The sequence below is a fragment of the Odontesthes bonariensis genome, chromosome 10, assembly GCF_027942865.1.
Source record: "Odontesthes bonariensis isolate fOdoBon6 chromosome 10, fOdoBon6.hap1, whole genome shotgun sequence".
In the NCBI taxonomy this organism is placed as follows: domain Eukaryota; kingdom Metazoa; phylum Chordata; class Actinopteri; order Atheriniformes; family Atherinopsidae; genus Odontesthes; species Odontesthes bonariensis.
The window spans coordinates 30089948-30111059 of record NC_134515.1 but is presented as its reverse complement, the minus strand read 5'-3'; the positions used below and the strand labels follow the sequence as shown (position 1 = coordinate 30111059).

The window sequence follows — 21112 nt, the reverse complement described above, 5'->3', positions numbered from 1 at the left end:
CTCTGATATCTGATGTTTTTATCCAGCTGGATTCAGTCGATTGGATGATCAGTGGGCTGCCTGTTGCAACTGCTTTTGTGATGCTTTCGTTCCATGTGCCTGACCTGCCTTAATGCGGAAGTTCACTTCGATGTCACAGCTTACACCCCCCCTATTGTTTTATACTTTTAACTGTCCCCTTCCTCACCATAATATTATTGTAAAAGTCAGTGGAAATGTTTGCATCACAAAAGCATATTGAGAATAAAGTACACATATTCTGATTAAGTACAACAGTAGCCCTATGTTTATTTGCATGATAGAAAGCTTGATTTAAAAGAGATATGTTCTGCTGTTTTTCATTCAAGTTGACATCGCAACACAAGGTCCCGAAATGCCTGCAAGATTCTTTGGTCAAGACACCTTGGAGAGACAGTCCATCACACACTTCTTTCACCCTCGATTTGCACCTCTATTCACACCGACCTTTTTTAGGGCCTGGAGTGACCCACTCACTCTACTCCACCCATCTCCATAAAATACTTGAATGGTAGACAAGTTTCTTGTGTTTACCTTGAATAGGGATGGCTCAGGTGATCCTGAAACATCCCATAGTTAAGCTGCTATAGGCCTAGACTGCTGGGGGGCCTCATCTGACACACCTTTCCTCACTTTACTCTCTTTATGTATATGTGATATTATTGTGGTCATTAACTCGTGTTTCCCTGTTCCAACAGATATCCTTTGAATGGTGTTACAGTGCCGCCGTCGCGGTGGCCCCCTGCCCCCCTCCCCATCCCCCCCCCCCTTCCCCCCCCCTTTTTCTGTCTTCTCAAACCCCAGCTGGTCGAGGCGGATGGCCACCCTTCCTGAGTCTGGTTCTGCCAGAGGTTTCTTCCTGTTAAAAGGGAGTCGTTTCTCTCCACAGTCGCCTCAGGCACGCCGCTCAGGCCGGGAGATTGGACCGAAAAACAAAAAGTTTTCAGTGCAATCTGTTGGTTTTCTTAGCTAGGAAATTGTTTATGAATTGGCTCTATATGAACGAATTGGATTATTTTATGAATTATGATTATTATTAATTAATTGAATTCCAATTGGCTTGAATTGGACTTACTATCTAAGTGCCTTGAGATGACATTTGTTGTATTTGGCGCTATATAAATAAAAATGAATTGAATTGAATAGATCAATTCTGAACTATTTGCTAGTCTTCGCTCGTCTGCAGTTTGATATATCGATTCCTCCATAAAGCGTAATCTCATCAAGAATCCTGCATTAAATTGGTCCTGGTTGTTAAAACACCACACAGAGTGTCCAGCCAGTCAGTTACTTCACCAGTTTAAAATCATGTTATTATTCCTTCGTCACACGTCAGTTTCATAAACCTTTAATAGTTTCAGCCTGTTTGAATTCAATTCAATTCAATTCAGTTTTATTTATACAGCGCCTAATTACAACAAATGTCATCTCAAGGCACTTAAATAATAGTCCAATTCAAGCAAATTGGAGTTAAATTCATTGCAATCTTAATCCAATCAAATCCAATTAATTAATTTAAAAATGAATCCAATTAATTCATAAAGAGCCAATTCAAAAACAATTTTCAAGCTAAGGAAACCAACAGATTGCACCGAAACTTGTCTTCAGTCCAATCTCCCGTCCTGATGCGACTGTGGAAAGGAACGACTCCCTTTTAACAACCTCTGGCAGAACAAGACTCAGGAAGGGTGGCCATCCGCCTCCACCAGCTGGGCGTTTGAGAAGACAGAAAGCGGGGAAAAAAACCCCCCACTGTAACACCATTCAAAGGATAGCTGTTTGAACAGGGAAACACAAGTTAATGACCACAATAATGCCAAATGTACATAATTTCCATCCATCCATCCATTTTCTATAACCGCTGAATGCGTCGGTCGGGTCGCGGGGGGGCTGGAGCCTATCCCAGCGGTCATCAGGCGAGAGGCAGGGTACACCCTGGACAGGCCGCCAGTCCATCACAGGGCCACAAACAACCACACACACACTGTATATAATATCATTTGATAAATTAAACGGGGGAAAAAGAGAGTAAAGTGAGGAACGGTGTGAAGGATGAGGCCCCCCAGCAGTCTGGGCCTATGGCAGCTTAACTATGGGATGTTTCAGGATCACCTGAGCCATCCCTAACTATAAGCTTTATCAAAAAGGAAAGTTTTAAGCCTGGTCTTAAAAGTGGAAAGGGTGTCTGCTTCCCGGACAATTACTGGCAGTTTATTCCACAAGAGAGGGGCCTGATAACTGAAGGCTCTGCCTCCCATTCTACTTTTAGAAACTCTGGGAACCTCAAGTAAACCTGCAGTTTGGGAACGAAGTGCTCTGTTAGGAAAATATCTTACAATGAGATCTTTAAGATATGATGGAGCTCGGTCATTAAGAGCTTTAGATGTGAGGAGAAGAATCTTAAATTCTATTCTGAATTTAACAGGGAGCCAATGAAGAGAAGCTAAAACTGGAGAAATATGATCTCTCCTGTTAGTTCTCATCAGAACTCTGGCTGCAGCATTTTGGATCAACTGAAGGCTTTTCAGAGAATATGTGGGACAGCCCAATAATAAAGAATTACAGTCCAATCTTGAAGTAACAAATGCATGAACTAGTTTTTCTGCATCACTGAGACAGGATGTTCCTGATTTTGGCAATATTACGAAGGTGAAAGAAGGCAGTCCTAGAAACCTGTTTTGTGTCAAATGATAAATTCTGGTCAAAAATAACTCCAAGGTTCCTCACTGTAGAACTAGAAGCCAAGGAAATACAATCTAGAGCAGTGGTTCCCAAACCTTTTGTGGCCAAGGCACACCAAAGGACAAGTAAAAATCTCAAGGCGCACCTATTGTGCAAAATAGCCCTTATAACACGTGTTATCACTCATATCATGTAAAATATCTGTAAATGTGCATAATTATCTACTAATGCAAAATAAAATGTGACAAAGACAACTACATTACTCAAATTGCCTGATTTTAAATTCATTTAAATGATTTTATTTGTTTCTCTTTATATTATTTTATGTATTTTTAATGCTTTTTGCACTCCCTGCTGCAATGCTTTTATTTTATGTAAAGCACTTAGAACTGTTTGTACATGAAATGTGCTATACAAATAAATTTGATTTGATTTTGATTTAATTAAATACTAATTAACGAAATATTTCAAAAATAAATTTGAAACTTTATCAAATTAGGCTTCATCAAAGCAGCAACACATTCATTTAAACCAACCAAATGACAAAATTAAAAATGAGGCAAAGGAAACTAAGCAGAAATTCAGCAGACAGAACTGTCAATGCCAGGAAGCTGCATTGTCCATGGTCCTAAACTACAAATTATCAATGCAACATTTCAGCAAACAGCATGGAAACATGTGCTATTGTAAATATTTTGCCTACTTACAAATTAGTGAGATACATGTGCCTGTTAGATTTCTTTAATCCTCGGTGGCACTGATTACACATCCCTAAAATACACGACAACAGGGCAACTTGTAAAGTGAATATTTCACCAAAGGGAGGAAATACTACCAACATGCTAGCCTGGGAATTCCCATGCTGCTTTACGCGCGATTTCATTCACACAGCAAAGGCAGCCTGGAAACCACCGCCCTTATTTTTGCCTGAGTCAGGGAACCAAGGGGGGGGGGGTCAGCAAGACGATGACAACGTCTATGCGCGACACCGAAGCTTGTAGAGTGTTAATCCAACATGGCAGCGGACACAACGTTATCGTTCGATGCAGCTTTAGAAAGTGTTTTAAGTAGCTTAGAACGCAAGTTTACTTTTAAAAAAGAGCAACGTTTGGTGTTGATAGATTTCAATGCCTTCTTCCTCGTCGAATTTCTGTCACTCTACATACGTCATCTGGTATAAGTGATACAATTGGCTATGAATCGCGCGCAAAGCAGCATAGGAAGAACCAGACGCCATTTGATAGACATTCGTAGCGCCCAATAAACAGCTCTAGGCATTTGTAAACCACGCCTCAAATACGAGAAAATGCACACCTAGTTCCCAGACCACCATCTCATCGAGATGTGGACGCGTCAGCCAGGCTACCAACATGCAATAACTATGAATGAATGATTAACGTTGGTGAATCTGAACCCAGCAACGTTAGCAATGTTAGCATGTCCTCGGCTAACACTGCAGGTACTAACTAACTAACAAACACTGCCTATCATGTTAGCGCCATTTGCCTCATTGTAAAACCTGCTGTTAGTAATGGTTAAGGTTAAATGAATGCCTTCTCAGGCATTACATTTAGATGAAATCATGAGAGACAGAGCCTGACTGGCTCAGAGCCAGAGGCTGGTGGTACTACCCCCAGTTCACGTCTACCTCCAGCTTCTCCTTTCACCAGAGCAGGGAAGAGTTAAATTACCCAGGCCATGATAGACTAATGTGGACCTCACCGTTGTTGGGTTTGTGAGGTCATGACTCGTGTTACTTCTAAACTAAACAAAGTTAATGATAATCGACCGGTTTGTTGTCCTTTTTCTCCAAATGAGAATCGATAAGGGAACCGACAAACCGTTAAAGGTGATAGAGAATGGTTGAATGGGCCATTAATCCTTGTTCTGTGATGTGATATGTAGCCCAAAAAAAACTGGTTGGGTCTGTAATGGCTCAGAACCTCCCTAAAAGGCTCTCTGAAACAGCTATGTTACTATGCTGGGTTTAGAATGCGTCTTTTTCCCTTATTGGCGTCGTTTCAGAGCTTATCTGGCAACCTCATTATGAAATGCAGGTAGGTGTTGGCTCTATTCGGTTGCCATTGCTTGATTGGCTGCCCTTGTGCTCACTGAAAACAGAGCTATAGAGTAACACACTGACTGGAAAGAAAGCTCATCAGAATCAGAATTCGTTTTATTGCCATTGTTAGTGAACAGTGTTTACTAACTAGGAATTTGCTGCGACGTAAGGTGCAAACATGTAACATAGGATATAATAATAAAAAATAAAGAATAAAAATATATGAATATAAAATGTACAAGGTGTGTACAACAATACACAGTATCCAATATACAGAGCAACAAAAGTGCAGCTTCATTAGTGCAATTTTAATCATGGTAAAGTGACTGGGGCAGGTTACGAGGTGATTATGAAGTGTTCATAAGTCCAACTACAAGGGGGAAAAACTGTTTATGTGACGGGAGCTTCTTGTCCGAATGGACCGAAGCTTACTGCCCGAGGGGAGTGGAGCAAATAGTCCATGAAGGGTCAGCTGTGATCCAACCTGCTCGCCCCATAGTCCTGGACACGTGCAGCCGATCACCTTCTCAGCGGAGCGCACAGCTCGCTGCAGTCTGTGTCTGTCCCTGTCGGAACTGACCATCTAATGAGCTGCTCGGAATCGTGCAAGGTTTGTGAAACTGTACTCTGTACCGGGGATGTACCGGGGATGCTGTTAAAAATAAATAAAAGCCATTGATTGTGAACATTGCTTTCCGGGGGAAGAATATGTAACGATCGTAGTCCGCTTTCATAGCCTTGGAAGGCACACCTGTTTCTTGCCAAAGGGGCGTGTCTGATGGCTGTGGACTTGGGTGTGTGTGTGTGTGTGTGTGGGGGGGGGGGGGGGGCGATTGCTGAAAAAGTGACGTCACTTTTTCACAAAAACGGATTGGGGGATATTCTGGGGGCTATTCAAAATGGGGAGTTCTTGAAACAGAGGTTCTGACACTTGCTGGAACTTCGTGTGTACTTCCCACAGCGGGGAGACTCAGGACTAACACCAAAAACGTGAAAAAGACGATTTTGATTCTCTATCCCCTTTAAGCAGAATCGAAAATGGAATTGGAATCTTAAAAATCTTATCAATTCCCATCCCTATTGGCAGACTTGTAGTCAAGACCGCCTAAACCGAGACCAAGACACTACCAAGACCAGAGGGTATCAAGACCAAGACCAAGACGAGACCAAGGCCAAGACAGACTGAGTCAAGACCAAGACAAAGTCGAGACGAGACCGAGACCAAGACAAAAAAAAAAACAAAAAAAACAGCTAGTGAACTAGTGTTACACCATAACTTGCATCAATTGAATAAAAGCAGCATACTGGGGTAAGAGGTTCAGTTCTTCAATTCAATTTAAGAAGGTATTATTTCAACTACAGACAGAACAATGCAGAGATTTGTTCTCCAAGTACCTACAACATAAGGGGAAAATAATCTGTAAGTCATCTGTTTCTATTCAACCACAACAAACTACTGTATCTTACAAATGCAGTAATTTTAAATCTATTAATGAGTGCAGGTCTTTACATACAAAATAACCTCATCCAATCCAGTGTGACACATTAACAGAAAATTATTTTTTCACATTGCATTAAAGCTATGGTAGGTAATCCTAGAGAGCTAGCAAGAGAGCTAGCAAGATTCGAAAGTGTCCCCTCCTCTAAGCTCCACCCCCCCCTCCCCATTCCGTCAGTGCTTCATCCAAAACCGGTGGAACCGCATGCGCACATGGAGCAGGGAGCCGGCAGAGGGGGGCGTAGGCAGAAAGCAGAGGCATCTGATTGGTTTTTTGTAGGCGACCAATCCGAGATCAGCGGGACGCTGATCTCGGATTGGTCAGCTTTTTCTCAGTCCTGCAGCTGCCACAGAGGTCTGATTATTTTCGTCCCTTTTTCTAAATACATCTTGTATAGATTTCTCTCAGGATAGACGGACCATTTCACCCAGTATTACAAAATGTGTTTCTGAACAGGATTACCAACCATGTCTTTAAGCCTCCTTATGTGTCAGCCAGCAATCAGACACAGGTAATGACAAGAAATGAAAGAAAAATATATACATATTCAAAAAAGTCTAAAGTTACTATACAATAGAATTGTGTCCCATAGTAGAAGATAGAAAGAAAAAGATAGATAAATACATTACTCTATCGATCCATCCATCCATCCATCCACCTATCTACCTATCTAATAATAACATGCTGTTGTTACTCCACACGCTGGACTGGTTACAGTTAACACAGGACAAGACGCCTAACCACCATAACCACGTCAAACATGATTGTACATTTTGTAGAATGGGTGTCAGTTGCAATTATGCTCAGGTCAACTCAAACTCAAGATTCATGACGAGACAGTGGTAGAGGAGTTGCGGCGTGTGAATCAAACTCGTTGCAAGGAGTTTCGAGCTGTTGCTAAACAATCAACATGTCAAATTGTACTTTCTCCTTTATAAGTGTCTCTGGTTTTAGGACGTTTTTACCTCACAGCTTTTAAGACACAATGTCAGTCGAAAACAGCTGCTCTGATATCTGGCTTCATCGGCGAGAATGCCGCTAGTGCTAACCTAGCAATGTCGAGGCACCCATGGCTCATCCTTCCTTGCGTGTCAGCAACAATATTATGCCAAAATCAACAACAAACCACATGGTACCAGGCCTTAAAGTGCTCACTGACACGGTTTTGATGTACAGTGTTTCGACTCAATGAATTCGCCAAAATGTCTAACGTTGGTGAAAACTGTTAAGTAGCAAAGAGCCACTGATAAGTTAACTACCTGTACTTAGCATTTAGTTCTACTCTCAGCCAAAAATGTTTCAGTAAGTCTGCAAAGAACTGAAGCTTGCAAAAAAATATCCGTCCCTAAATAATTTATACCGCGCGTGTAAGAAGAGCATGTCATGATAAATAATACTAGCACATGCATGATCTGGTCATGTGAGATTGGTACGGATAAAGAGTTTGGAGCCAGTACCGACTAGCTAGCTTACCTCTCCGGGTGTCTCCGCTCCAGGTGTCTGGTGAACGTTGATGTGGTCCCGGCCCAGCTGTTTCGGTGAGAGACACTTTGCAAAACTGCAAATGTCTTTATGGTCCGTAAATGCAAATTTGATGATGCCGGAATTTCCTGGCATTATTGTTAGGCTACTAGGTCTGACTGAGACTGAGCTACAACGTCAAGTTTTGCACTGGCTCTACACTTGCGTCTTTTGATTGGATGAGCGCCAGTTTCTTAATCACAACAAAATACATGCATGTCATTGATTGGTTGCATTTGAAAGGCGTGAAAGGTGAAATAATTTAATGTTGCATTATCGAATGTTATGTTTTGTATCATGGACATTATTTGTTGCAAATCTCCCGAGACCAAGACAGTGAGACCAAGACAAGACCGAGGGATCCGAGACCAAGACAAGACCAAGACCAAAGACGGTCGAGACTGTGACAAGACCGAGAACACGTAAAAGTGGTCTCGAGACCTCGAGACTATATACTATAGTGTATGACTTCAGCGTTCGATTAATTTGTGCGCACGCCTGTGGAACACGGAAGTTGAGAAAGGTAAGTGCGCTGTTTTTGAAATCTCAAAATGTATCATGTCTGTGTTAGCTAATGGTATGGTTAGCCCCAGGGTTGAATTGTATTGCTACTGACACCACGGCCAATTCGGTAAAAAGTATTTTGATACACATTAAGAGCCTCAGGAAAGGTTAAAAGCTTGCCCGATAGAGCCCGCTTTCATGGAAATCAGCGCAATTGGAAAACTTTGCGTAGCGGGCAGGAAAATTTCTCGCGTTTTTCCCTTTGGCCAACTTTCCTTGGTCTCCAACAGATGGGATATGATTGTAAAACAGCCGGAATTCTCCTTTAAGGAAGGGAAACAGGGAGAAAAGGCTGAGCTGTGCCAAAGGACCAACCCATTCTCAAAGAAAAACGTGTGATAGCTACGTTGGTCCACAAGGGAAAACGTGGTATTGTCACAATTTGGCACCTAAAATTGTGACAATACCACATTTTATTTGGCCTATTCATTTGCATTGCTCCATAGCAACCAGGTCATGTGACTATCAAGTTTCCTACAGCTAAAAAAAGAAAATGGCCGACTGTCGACTTTTTTCCTGTGAAAAACATAACATTTTAAGAAAGCATTTGTATACACAATTTTGGGGGCCAAATTGTAACAACACCACGTTTTCCCTTGTGGACCAACATAGCTGTCACATGTTTTGCTGTGAGACTGGCCTTGAAATGGCACGAGAAGTGGACTGAAAATCAGTGGCAGCAGGTCTGATGGAGGGATGAATCTTCCCCAGAGCCTGGAGCTCAACATTACTGAAGCCGGGTGGGATCCAGTCCAGTGTGGGAAGCTGGAGAACTATTGATAAGGACTAGGGCTGGGTAATGATTAAAACTTTGAATCTCATTAATCACAAGATTTCCCTGATTAATCGCGATTAATCGCATTTGTATGCCTGGAATAGGAGCCCAAATCGAGTCGAGTTAAAGAAGAAGAAGAGATGTCCGGGATGCAGAGCAGGAACAAACCTTGAGGAAAAGAAGGAGGAAATTCATAAAATGAAAATGGCCGAGTAAAAGTTTCGTACCCTTCTCCAGGTTTGGTGGAGCCGCCGATTACTTTCTTTTCCTGTTCCGCAGCAGACAGCAGCAGACTTTTACAAAATAAAAGCCTGTGAGCAACAGACTTTAACAAAATAAAAGCCTGTGAGTAACAGACTTTTACAATAATAAAATGAAAAAAAATGTAAAAAAAAAACAAAAAAACTGTGTTAATGCGCGATAAAATATTTATCGGTTTTAAGTAATTAACGAGTTAACACGCCCAGCCCTATTTTTATTTTTTAAACAAAAGGGTTTGGATCGTAGGCGCAGGACCAACTCTTTGTTAAAGCATTTTATTGATTCCTTATCATATAGAGTGCCCTGTAAAGAGTGGAACAAAGCATCCTTCCCTGTGGTCACATATGACGTATATTGTCAAACAATAATAATAATATTAGACCCAATAATTTCTTACCAAACCCCAAAGAGATACCCAAGAGCATAGGAATGAGTTTAACATTGGAGGGGGGCAGATATCGGAAACCTGATAGATATAAAATCATTTTTGGGTGGGACAAATGCGCCTGTCTCCAATGTTGGTGGGGGGGGACTCCCCCCGCCCCGCCCCCCTGGTTGCTAGGGAGACACCCATCATTATGTCCTTTGATGTGGGCAGATTGTGGGTGGAGCTACATGTTCAGAACGTGATGTCACAAGGCGTCCTTTGATGACATCAGATGTGAATATAGGGTACATTCCAGAATGCATGAATGTTAAATTCATTTCTGTTCTGACTGTGAATCAGACGGCGTATCTTCACCAAAATCCACCTATAGTATTTAGCCAAGAGCTTAAACGAGCTACAACTAAAAATGTGTCTGCTTAAATGGTTTCAAGGGCATAAACCCGTTCAGGAAAACGACAATAAGGGACCCAAGAATCTTTTTTCCAAACTCTGTTCTGTTCGTGAAGAAACACGAGAAATAGATCTAAAGAATGGCGCCCTGGCTCAGCAAAAGGATCAAATCAACACTAAGCTGGAAGATACCGAGTATCTACAGGAGAGATACAAAGAACTCAAAGCCGAGAGAAAGGCTGCGAGTGACGTAAACAAGCACTTGAAAAAGCGAGTCAAGCACTTAACTGAGAAATATCGGGCTCAAGCAGCTTTGGAGGAGAAATATCGGATGGAACAGGAGGGAAAAGACAACTTAGTCCAAAACAACACCGCTCTCCAGAGAGAAATCGCTGCTCTCGACTTAAAGCTAAAGGCTTTCGCCGCTTTGGACGAGGAACGCAGGAAACTGAAAATGGAGAACAAAACCCTGACCCAGCAAAAAAATCAACTGCAAAGGCAGGTTCAGGAACTTCAGAAGGAAACATTAAAAGGAGATCACCTGAGAGAGGAGTGTGAGAAAAAAAGGAGGGAGAACCAGTCTTTACGCCACCGCAACGCAGATCTGGGGCAAACGCTTCAGAACTTACAAAGTAAACTTAAGTTTGAAGACACGATGAGGCTCCAGTATTCAGCCGTGAAAGTTAAAAAAAATGCTATACTGAATTCCAACCACAAACTCCAGTTACAAATCCAGGCACTCAAGGGGCAGTGTGAGAGTGTAAAACCCTGGATTGACGAAGTTAACATGAACAAACGTCAGCTGGATGCCGCTTGTGGTAAAAGGGCCGAGCTGGTGGCCGAATACGAGAAGCTCGACAACGAGCTCAACCAAATTAAAACCTTCCACAGCCAGAGTCACGAAATCCAGTCCGCCGCCATGATCGTTCACACCGAGAATCTTTGCCTCTCGCAGAAAATTCAGAAACTCCACAAAGAACTCATGAATTTTAAAAGCACGGAAGACAGCGAAGGAAGGAAAGAGACAAAAGACAGCGAGGACTCTAACAATGGGCTTCAGCCGCACCGTGAAATGATGAAACCGGACCCGACTCTCCCGTGTGTCCAGGGGGCCAACAGGGAGCCTGCTGAACCTATCCAAGGACCTCCAGGGAGGCCAACGAGAACCTTACAACGTGCTCCTCATCATTCCCAACCACCATTTAAAAGTCATTCTGTCTGAGAGTACCTCTACTCTCTAAACATAATCATTTAGGTTTAATACTTATGCATATGCAATTCTTAAGTATCTATTTATATCAGTATCTGCTGATGCTCCAAGTATGCCCCACAGTTGTGACTTTCTTATATTTTCATGATGTTTTATCTCTATTGGCCCTACTACGAATGAGTACGGTTCAAATGGGATATAGTGAGACTGAAAATATTTGAAATCCAAATGTGGGTTGAGTTCTTGGAGCTCGTGCATAGGAATTGTAACATAGATAACTTAAAAGACTTAAAAGTATGTACTGAATATGCATAAGAATTCAAATAAATAAGGAGGAACACCGCAACAACTGTTCAACGAAGCAAGATCTCGTAAAAAAAAAACTAAAATAATTGAGGCCCAACAGGTGCTACTCAAAGCAATAAATGAACACAACCAAAGGAAAAACTAACTTTGAATAATTAATACCAGTCTTACATTCGCCGATGAAAAAACGAACAAGCAAAAACCTGCATAGATCAAAAATACACAGAGTAGCCTCTCTAAAACTAAATAAAATCTGAATAAAATAAAAAACAAAAAGACTAACTATGAGTGTGTGTGAGTTTTGTATAGAGGATTAGACTAATCTCCAGGTACAAACAGAGGAAAGCTATAACAAACTAAACAAGTATCAAGTGGTGCAGGCTGAGAAGCAATTGGACCAAATATATGAATTAAATAAAAGAAAATCAAACATAAATTAGAAATTGAGTTGGTGATTCTTTTTTTCTGTGTATGCAATATGTTTATGTATAGCATTGGCCTGTTGGTCAATTGATCCAGATTGAACTAAGTTCCGAACTGATAAATAGACCTTGCAGATTGGGATTGTACTAACTGCATGTCATAAGCACTGTCAATTGCTTTGTTTTGACTACTCCTTGTTTTAATTTATCTTTTACGGTTTCCAAACAGAATACAAGCAAAACGTGTCTCGGACTTCTGGAAACTGCACATAGCACGCCTATAGAAGACATGTGACTGCCGACTGACAGCTTGTTAATGCACTTTCTATAGGTCACATTAAATGACTTCAACCTTAAATACTTGAGGTACCCCAGTTTCAAATAGTTATGCAGAGGAAAGATTGCTGCTTATATTATGCAACAAACCATTTTTTAAAAAAGGAGTATAATCACAGTAATGTTCAAGCCAACCGACAGTTGATTTGGTGAGTGAAAACCACGTTTTGATTTTTCCATCTCATAAGTAAACTCTGTGAATTCTGCATTTACTGCCATTCCTCTATTTTATTATTTCAACAAGTAATGTTAAGGATGCTTTACCCATTCCACTTAAGAGTCTATATGTATTAATGAATTGTTTAAGCTTTTCATTGGTTCCTTCTCATATAGAGTGCCCTGTAAAGAGTGGAACAAAGCATCCTTCCCTGTGCTCACATATGACGTATATTGTCAAACAATAATAATAATAATATTAGACCCAATAATTTCTTACCAAACCCCAAAGAGATACCCAAGAGCATAGGAATGTGTTTAACATTGGAGGAGGGCAGATATCGGAAACCTGACAGATATAAAATCATTTTTGGGTGGGACAAATGCGCCTGTCTCCAATCTTGGTGGAGGGGACTCCCCCCGCCCCGCGGTTGCTATGGAGACACCCATCATTATGTCCTTTGATTTGGGAAGATTGTGGGTGGAGCTACATGTTCAGAACGTGATGTCACAAGGCGTCCTTTGATGACATCAGATTTGAATTTAGGGTACATTCTAGAATGCATGAAAGTTAAAGTAATTTCTGTTCCGACTTTGAATCAGAAGACATATCTTCACTGCATACTCTGCACAGAGCTTACAATACTGACCAATATCCAACTATAGTATTTAGCCAAAAGCTTAAACAAGCCACAACTAAAAATGTTTCAGCTTAAAAGGTTTCAAGGGCATAAACCCGTTCAGGAAAACGATAATAAGGGACCCAAGAATCTTTTTTCCAAACTCTGTTCTGTTCGTGAAGAAACTCGAGAAATAGATCAAAAGAATGGCGCCCTGGCTCAGCAAAAGGATCAAATCAACACTAAGCTGGAAAATACCGAGTATCTACAGGAGAGATACAAAGAACTCAAAGCCGAGAGAAAGGCTGCGAGTGACGTAAACAAGCACTTGAAAAAGCGAGTCAAGCACTTAACTGAGAAATATCGGGCTCAAGCAGCTTTGGAGGAGAAATATCGGATGGAACAGGAGGGAAAAGACAACTTAGTCCAAAACAACACCGCTCTCCAGAGAGAAATCGCTGCTCTCGACTTAAAGCTAAAGGCTTTCGCCGCTTTGGACGAGGAACGCAGGAAACTGAAAATGGAGAACAAAACCCTGACCCAGCAAAAAAATCAACTGCAAAGACAGGTTCAGGAACTTCAGAAGGCAACTTTAAAAGGAGATCGCCTGAAGGAGGAGTTTGAGAAAAAGGAGAGGGAGAACCAGTCTTTACGCCTGAGCAACAAAGTTCTGGGGCAAACGCTTCAGAACTTACAAAGTAAACTTAAGTTTGAAGACACGATGAGGCTCCAGTATTCAGCCGTGAAAGCTGAAAAAAAGGCTATGCTGGATTACAACTACAAACTCCAATTAAAAATCCAGGAACTCAAGGGGCAGTATGAAAGTGCTAAACCCTGGATTGACGAATTTAATATGCACAAACGTCAGCTGGATGCCGCTTGTGTTAAAAGGGCCAAGCTTTTGGCCGAATACGAGAAGCTCGACAACGAGCTCAACCAAATTAAAACCTTCCACAGCCAGAGTCACGAAATCCAATCTATCGCCATGATCGTTCACACCGAGAATCTTTGCCTCTCGCAGAAAATTCAGAAACTCCACAAAGAAGTGGTGAATTTTAAAAGCATGGAGGACAGCGAAGGAAGGAAAGAGACAAAAGACAGTGAGGACTCTAACAATGGGCTTCAGCCGCACCGTGAAATGATGAAACCGGACCCAACTCTCCCGTGTGTCCAGGGGGCCAACAGGGAGCCTGCTGAACCTATCCAAGGACCTCCAGGGAGGTCAACGAGAACCTTACAACGTGCTCCTCATCATTCCCAACCACCATTTAAAAGTCATTCTGTCTGAGAGTACCTCTACTCTCTAAACATAATCATTTAGGATTATTACTTATGCATATGCAATTCTTAAGTATCTATTTATATCAGTATGTGCTGATGCTCCTAATATTCCCTTTAGTTGTGAATTTCTTGTATTTTCATGATGTTTTATCTCTATTGGCCCTACTACGAATGAGTGCGGTCCAAATGAGACATAGTCAGACTGAAAATATTTGAAATCAAAATGTCGGTTTAGTTCTTGGAGCTCGTGCATAGGAATTGTAACAAAGATAACTTAAAAGACTTAAAAGTGTGTATAGAATTTGCATGAGAATTCAAATAGATAAGGAGGAACACTGTAACTGTTCAACGAAGCAAGATCTCATAAAAACTAAAATAATTGAGGCCCAACAGGTGCTACTCAAAGCAATAAATGAACACAACCAAAGGAAAAACTAACTTTGAGTAATTAACACCAATCTTACATTCGCAGATGAGAAAACGAACAAGCAAAAAGCTGCATAGAGCAAAAATACACAGAGAGTAGCCTCTCTAAAACTAAATAAAATCTGAATAAAATAAAAAACAAAAACACTAACTATGAGTGTGTGTGAGTTTTGCATAGAGGATTAGACTAATCTCCAGGTACAAACAGAGGAAAGCTATAACAAACTAAACAAGTATCAAGTGGTGCAGGCTGAGAAGCAATTGGACCAAATATATGAATTAAATAAAAAACATTTGATTAAACTTAAATTAGAAATCGAGTTGGTGATTCTTTTTTTCTGTGTATGCAATATGTTACTGTATAGCATCATGGTCAATTGTTCCAGATTGAACTAAGTTCCAAACTGATAAATAGACCTCAGTGCCACCTGTAAAAGCTGCCGTCGGCAGATTTTCAAAATTCCGAGTCTAAAGTCGGAAAATTCGAACTGATACAACTTTCAGGTCCCTCCCCCAACCCCTCCCCCTCTGTGGACGAGGTTGTGCACGTGAGTTCACACCAGTGTGAGCGTACACAAGCTGGGGCAGACTCACGCTCAGCAGCGTGTGCACAAGCTGTGATTGACAGGTAGGATTCCTCCACCCTAACTTGATTGGTTAAAAACAGCCGGGAGCGCTCGGTTTTTGCAAGCATGATTACAGGCTTCAGAGGGAGCTACAGATTTCGTTATTTTTCCTAAACAGCCTATTTAATATTCTACTTCCAGAATCCCATGACAGTTCAAGCTAATATGACTAAAAAAAAGTTGCCGACCGCAGCTTTAACGTAATTGGTTAAAAACAGCCGGGAGCGCTCGATTTTTGCAAGCACGATTACAGGCTTTAGAGGGAGCTACAGAATTTGGGATTTTTCCTAAACAGCCTATTTAATATTCTACTTCCAGAATCCCATGACAGTTCAAGCTAATATGACCAAAAAAAAGTTTCCGACGGCAGCTTTAAAGGAAAACGCCGGAAAGTTTCAAATTTACTATTTTCCCTGGTACATGTTCCCCAAAATCGATTTCTCACCTTGTTTACATTTGTCAGCCCGAGAGAGTAACATTTGCAAATGTTTGAAATTCAAGTTATACCGCTCTGGTTCTCCCTCCCTAGCGCCGCCATGTTCACTCAACATGACGTAAGAAATGCAAACATTTTTTCTACAGCAATGGAAGACACTTACGAACTGTTTTGGTCTGACTTGGACCCGGAGATAGAATGCGAAGTTTTGCCTGAGTCCGAGTCAGATCATGATCAGCCTCTCGATCCAAGTTATGTTAGCTTAGGCATCAGCCGAGATGATCGGATAAGGCTAAAAATAAGGATGGACAAGTGGCTGTCGCAGCAGCCGCGACACCGCCGCCAAATGCTAACGACTCACCGGTTGTATCCACGAGCCGTGAGGCGTTTCCGGACCCCATGCACAACCTTGTGTACCGTTTCCAGGCCTACCGGCAGGTGACCTACTTTCTCCATGGGAGACTTGGGAAGCGCTTCCGAAGAGTGATTCCCTCCTGTGTGGTGTGGGCGATCAGGGATAAATATGAGTCGCAGGACGGGACCTACAAGGGTTTCCTTCACGCCGACGAGGCAGTTGTAGACTATCACTACAGATATTTGTGAACATACATGTTGAAATAAAAATAATTTCTAATTCTACTATATACAGGTAGTATTCAATCATTCAATCATTGTGTATTTGTGTGAGAAATCGATTTTGGGGGACAGGTGTCAGGGAAAATAGGAAAATTGAAATTTTCCAACGTTTTCCTTTAAGTATCCATTTATATATGTTTGTTCTGATGCTCCTAATATTCCCTTTAGTTGTGAATTTCTTGTATTTTCATGATGTTTTTATCTCTATTGGCCCTACTATGAATGAGTGCGGTCCAAATGAGACAAAGTCAGACTGAAAATATTTGAAATCAAAATGTGGGTTGAGTTCTTGGAGCTCGTGCATAGGAATTGTAACATAGATAACGTAAAAGACTTAAAAGTATGTACTGAATTTGCATGAGAATTCAAATAAATAAGGAGGAACACGGCAACTGTTTAACAAAGCAAGATCTCGTAAAAACTAAAATAATTGAGGCCCAACAGGTGCTACTCAAAACAATAAATAAACACAACTAAAGGAAATGCTAACTTTGGTGTGACAGATGAGGCCCTCCAGCAGTCTAGGCCTATAGCAGCTTAACTATGGGATGTTTCAGGATCACCTGAGTCCCTAACTATAAGCTTTATAAAAAAGGAAAGTTAAAAGTGGAAAGGGCGTCTGCTTCCCGGACATTTACTGGCAGCTTATTCCACAAGAAAGGGGCCTGATAACTGAAGGCTCTGCCTCCCATTCTACTTTTAGAAACTCTGGGAACCTCAAGTAAACCTGCAGTTTGGGAACGAAGTGCTCTGTTAGGAAAATATCTTACAATGAGATCTTTAAGATATGATGGAGCTCGGTCATTAAGAGCTTTATATGTGAGGAGAAGAATCTTAGGCTACAGCTACACGGAAACGAAACAAGTTTTTTTTTTTAAATCCCTTGCGACCACACGGCAACGCTGCTGTAAAGACTCAGGTCCAGACGAAAACGGATGAAAACGATGAAACGATGCAGTACACACGCCACTGTGTCACGCCACGCTGTGAGACAATAGAGAACTCTCACAGTGTCAAGGTTTGACTGACGCAAAAACGTTTTCGCTGTAATAATGGAAACGAAACGACCTCGTTTTCAAACTTTCCCACTCTGGAACCCGTTCTCAAAAACTATCGTTTTGGGGTAGTGGGAATGCCGGCTCCGTGTGGCCGCGACAGCGAAACGATAAGAAAAAGTATCGTGTGAGATATACGATCGGGTGTTGTGGCTAGGTGAAGGGTGTTTAGCAAACGTTTGCTGACTACCCTCGAACATACACCATAAGGGCCATTTCAGACCAGGGCGGCAAAGCGTGGCGGAACGGAAGCGATTTTCACCGGCGGAGGTGAAAATACATGGAAACAGATCTGTCCTTGCACACCGACGCGGCGGTAGTCGGGCGGTAGTGGTGCGGAGACGCCTCCGTCCCGCGCTGCTTTTGGAAAATAGAACTCGAGCGGAATTTGGCCGGCGGCGGCCGGCGGTGTCCTGTTGAAATGAATGGGGAATGCAGACAGGGCTGGAGCAGAACTACCGCGGCCGCGGACTGTCCGGTGTGAAAAGCCAAGTTGAACACACCGCCTGATAACCGGCGTAAAGGCTCTAGCATGGTTGCCGCGTCTGCTCGCGCGAGCGGTGTTGATGACGTCACGAGTTCGTGCCCTCCATAGGACCCTATATAGTGGCGCAAGTCGTTGCGCGCCAGTAGTTGCAATTTTCTCAGTCACAGAGGTGGTGCTGCTACGTGAAGGTTACCTCTACTCTACAACCACAAAAGTGGAGAAGAAAACAATGCCGCCGTCAAGAGCAGGAATACTGTAATTAATGATACTGCTGCAGTTTTCGGATCATTTTAATTTTTTAATTCAGTTAAAAGAGGTGAAGGTTTGAAGCCCCCGGCATCAACAGAGTCTCTGCCCTCTTCTTTGCCTTCACGTATCTGTCCCGTAGCTTCTTCCACACATTCTTACAGAACTCTCCCTCTTTCCCCAAAGTTCTGCCAATCTCTGTGAGCTCATACGTGCTCCCTGTGCTGTTTCACTGCAGTTTCGTACAGCTGCCTGTACAAACGCACCTCCTCACTGAGCCGGTCTCACATCGGTCCATCCGGTTCGTTGTGCTCGGCGCCGCCAAGTTACAAAAATCGACTGGTGCACGACAACGCGCAGCGCCGTCTTTTTAAGGGAAGCGCCAGGCCTGAAACGTCATTTTGACGTCACGGTCCACCACCGCCGTGACAGACGCGGCAACCATGCTACCGCCTTAAGACTGCCGTCGTTTCACTGCCGTCGTTTCGCTGCCGCCACGCCACGCTCTGGTCTGAAATCGGCCTTATGTATCTGTCAATTCGAACACAGTTTTGACTTCAAATCTGTCGTGACACGTCAGTTTATCACGAGTGTAATGCTTGGCTTTTGAACCATGAGATGTGTGCTCTCTGTCTGCACCAGGTTCACTTTCACTGGCCAGCACATCAAGCGCTCACGTCCAGACATCCCGGACCAGGGATGCTGCCTGCCAGACTGAGCCCATTGTCACTAGGACTGCAGCCACACCGAAGAATGTTGTCTTTCTCTATATTGGAATGCTTTGCAGGTGAAATGTTTTACCTTGTAGTTGTTGAAAGTTTTTGTTGTCTGAAATGTCATAATTGAGCCGGGTTTTTCCAGCACTATAAGGCACAAAACACCTAGACCAGGTCCCCTGAAAAGATTGTCTTGTAAATGTAATTCCTATTTGATTTACCAAAAAATGTATACTTTTAGGGGGTTTTCAGATCATAGTTCCTATGAAACTTCACAATATATGAAAAGCTTTTTCCAAAATGTTTTATACCTTCTTTCAAAAATGTTGTTTTATTTGTTACTACCATTAAAAGCAGCATTTAAATGTTTCAACATGTTATGTAAATCTCAGCTAATAACACTTTTCCTGATGCTTGAAATCAGATTTAAAAAAAGTAATGAGAATAGCTTTTATAGCATTTTGGAAAAGAGCTTTTCATATGCTCTCCCATAATGATGCATGTGTCTCTACCAGCTAACCCCCACCACCATGACAAATGAAAATTCTGTGGGAAACACCGTTTACACATTGTTTCTTGTACTTTCAGACTGTACTTGGCAGCGATCCACTTTAATGAAAATGCAAACCGACCACAGGCCCAGACAGCAGACGGTGTACCTCTCTTCAAAATCTCCTTTCCCAAATCCAAGAAGGGAGAGTGCAGTCAAACGTCAAATGACTAAGCCAACCTTTGGTAAGACCTCAAAAGTTCAAGAATTCAAGTCCAACTACTTTTGCCTTTATCAAATTTACTGAGGTTAATTCCAACAAATAGGAATACAAAAAATGTGAGAAATAGAAATCTAAACAAACATAAATATATATAGAACAAATCTAAATATATAAATAAACATTGAAATGTACAAATGACTAACTGAAATATACAAATGTTGTGCGTGTACAGTGTGTATGAATGTTCTGTGTGAAAAGAGTATGTGGATGTCCTGATGGACCTAATTTTTCACACGCGAGGCAGTCTAAACCCGGTGCAGTGTCCTTCATCATCGGGATACTCGGCACGGATACGCAGGACCACACAGGCAGGAATGACCACTCTGATCCGGCGACCCAAAAAGCCCCAGCACCACGCCACGAACTGCCTGTAGGCCAAATACCTGAAGCGCCTGGAAGAACATATAGAAAAAAACGACACTTGCAGAGAATGTTGTTGTTCTTCTGTTATTGCTATGTTGTACATATTTACATATTCCTATGGATTATTCTTGATTGTGTTTTAATAATGTCTTGTAAATAAATATACAAAAACTCTTCATACTGTCTGCATAGTTGAATTATCAGGCTCTATTGGGTGGGTGTACTGTAAACTCTATGTATGTGGCTATGAGTGATTATTTTACAGCGCTTACCGATGCGTTCTTCTCAGGCGTAAACTGCCACAATGGTGCCTGTAGACTCGCCCAGCGGTTTGTAGCGAATATACATTGAGACAGACCGGCTAAACCCCCTGGATGATCCAGCATACATGCTGGCTCTTCTGCCACTTCTCCTAGTAGTGCTAAGACCAAATAAAGATTAGAACTAGACATGGTAAGTGTCATTTCAGGAACAGGTGGATCCAAATGTTTACAGTGTTACCTGAGGGATCTCCATGCAGCATCTATTCTCCCTTTCTGTGGGCATTATCTCGCAAATTCCACATTGACACCTATTATTAAAAAAAAAAAGGCAGTGTAATGATATTCTGTTTTCAGGTAATGCCGGCAAATGTAACAATGAAACATCTTTAGTGGCAAGTAAATGAGTTAACAGGTGAGCATGGAGAATAATTACATGCTGGTCAGAATACTATCATGTTTTTTGCATACCATAGGCTACTGTATAACTACATGGGCAACGCACAGCTGGCTGTTCCCAGTGAAGACGGGCTACTAAAAAGGTGTACACAGAAATCTGTAGCATAAGTTTCACTTCGTGTAGTTACACTTTGGATC

The 21112-nt window shown here is 42.0% G+C and overlaps 1 long non-coding RNA gene across 1 annotated transcript; it reads left to right on the top strand.

Moving 5' to 3' along the window:
- The first annotated feature begins 19157 nt into the window (after positions 1-19157).
- Positions 19158-20277, top strand: LOC142390370 (uncharacterized). Its single transcript, XR_012770454.1, has 3 exons — positions 19158-19190; positions 19708-19854; positions 20065-20277. It is a non-coding gene; the product is annotated as an uncharacterized LOC142390370 (long non-coding RNA).
- Positions 20278-21112: the final 835 nt, after the last annotated feature.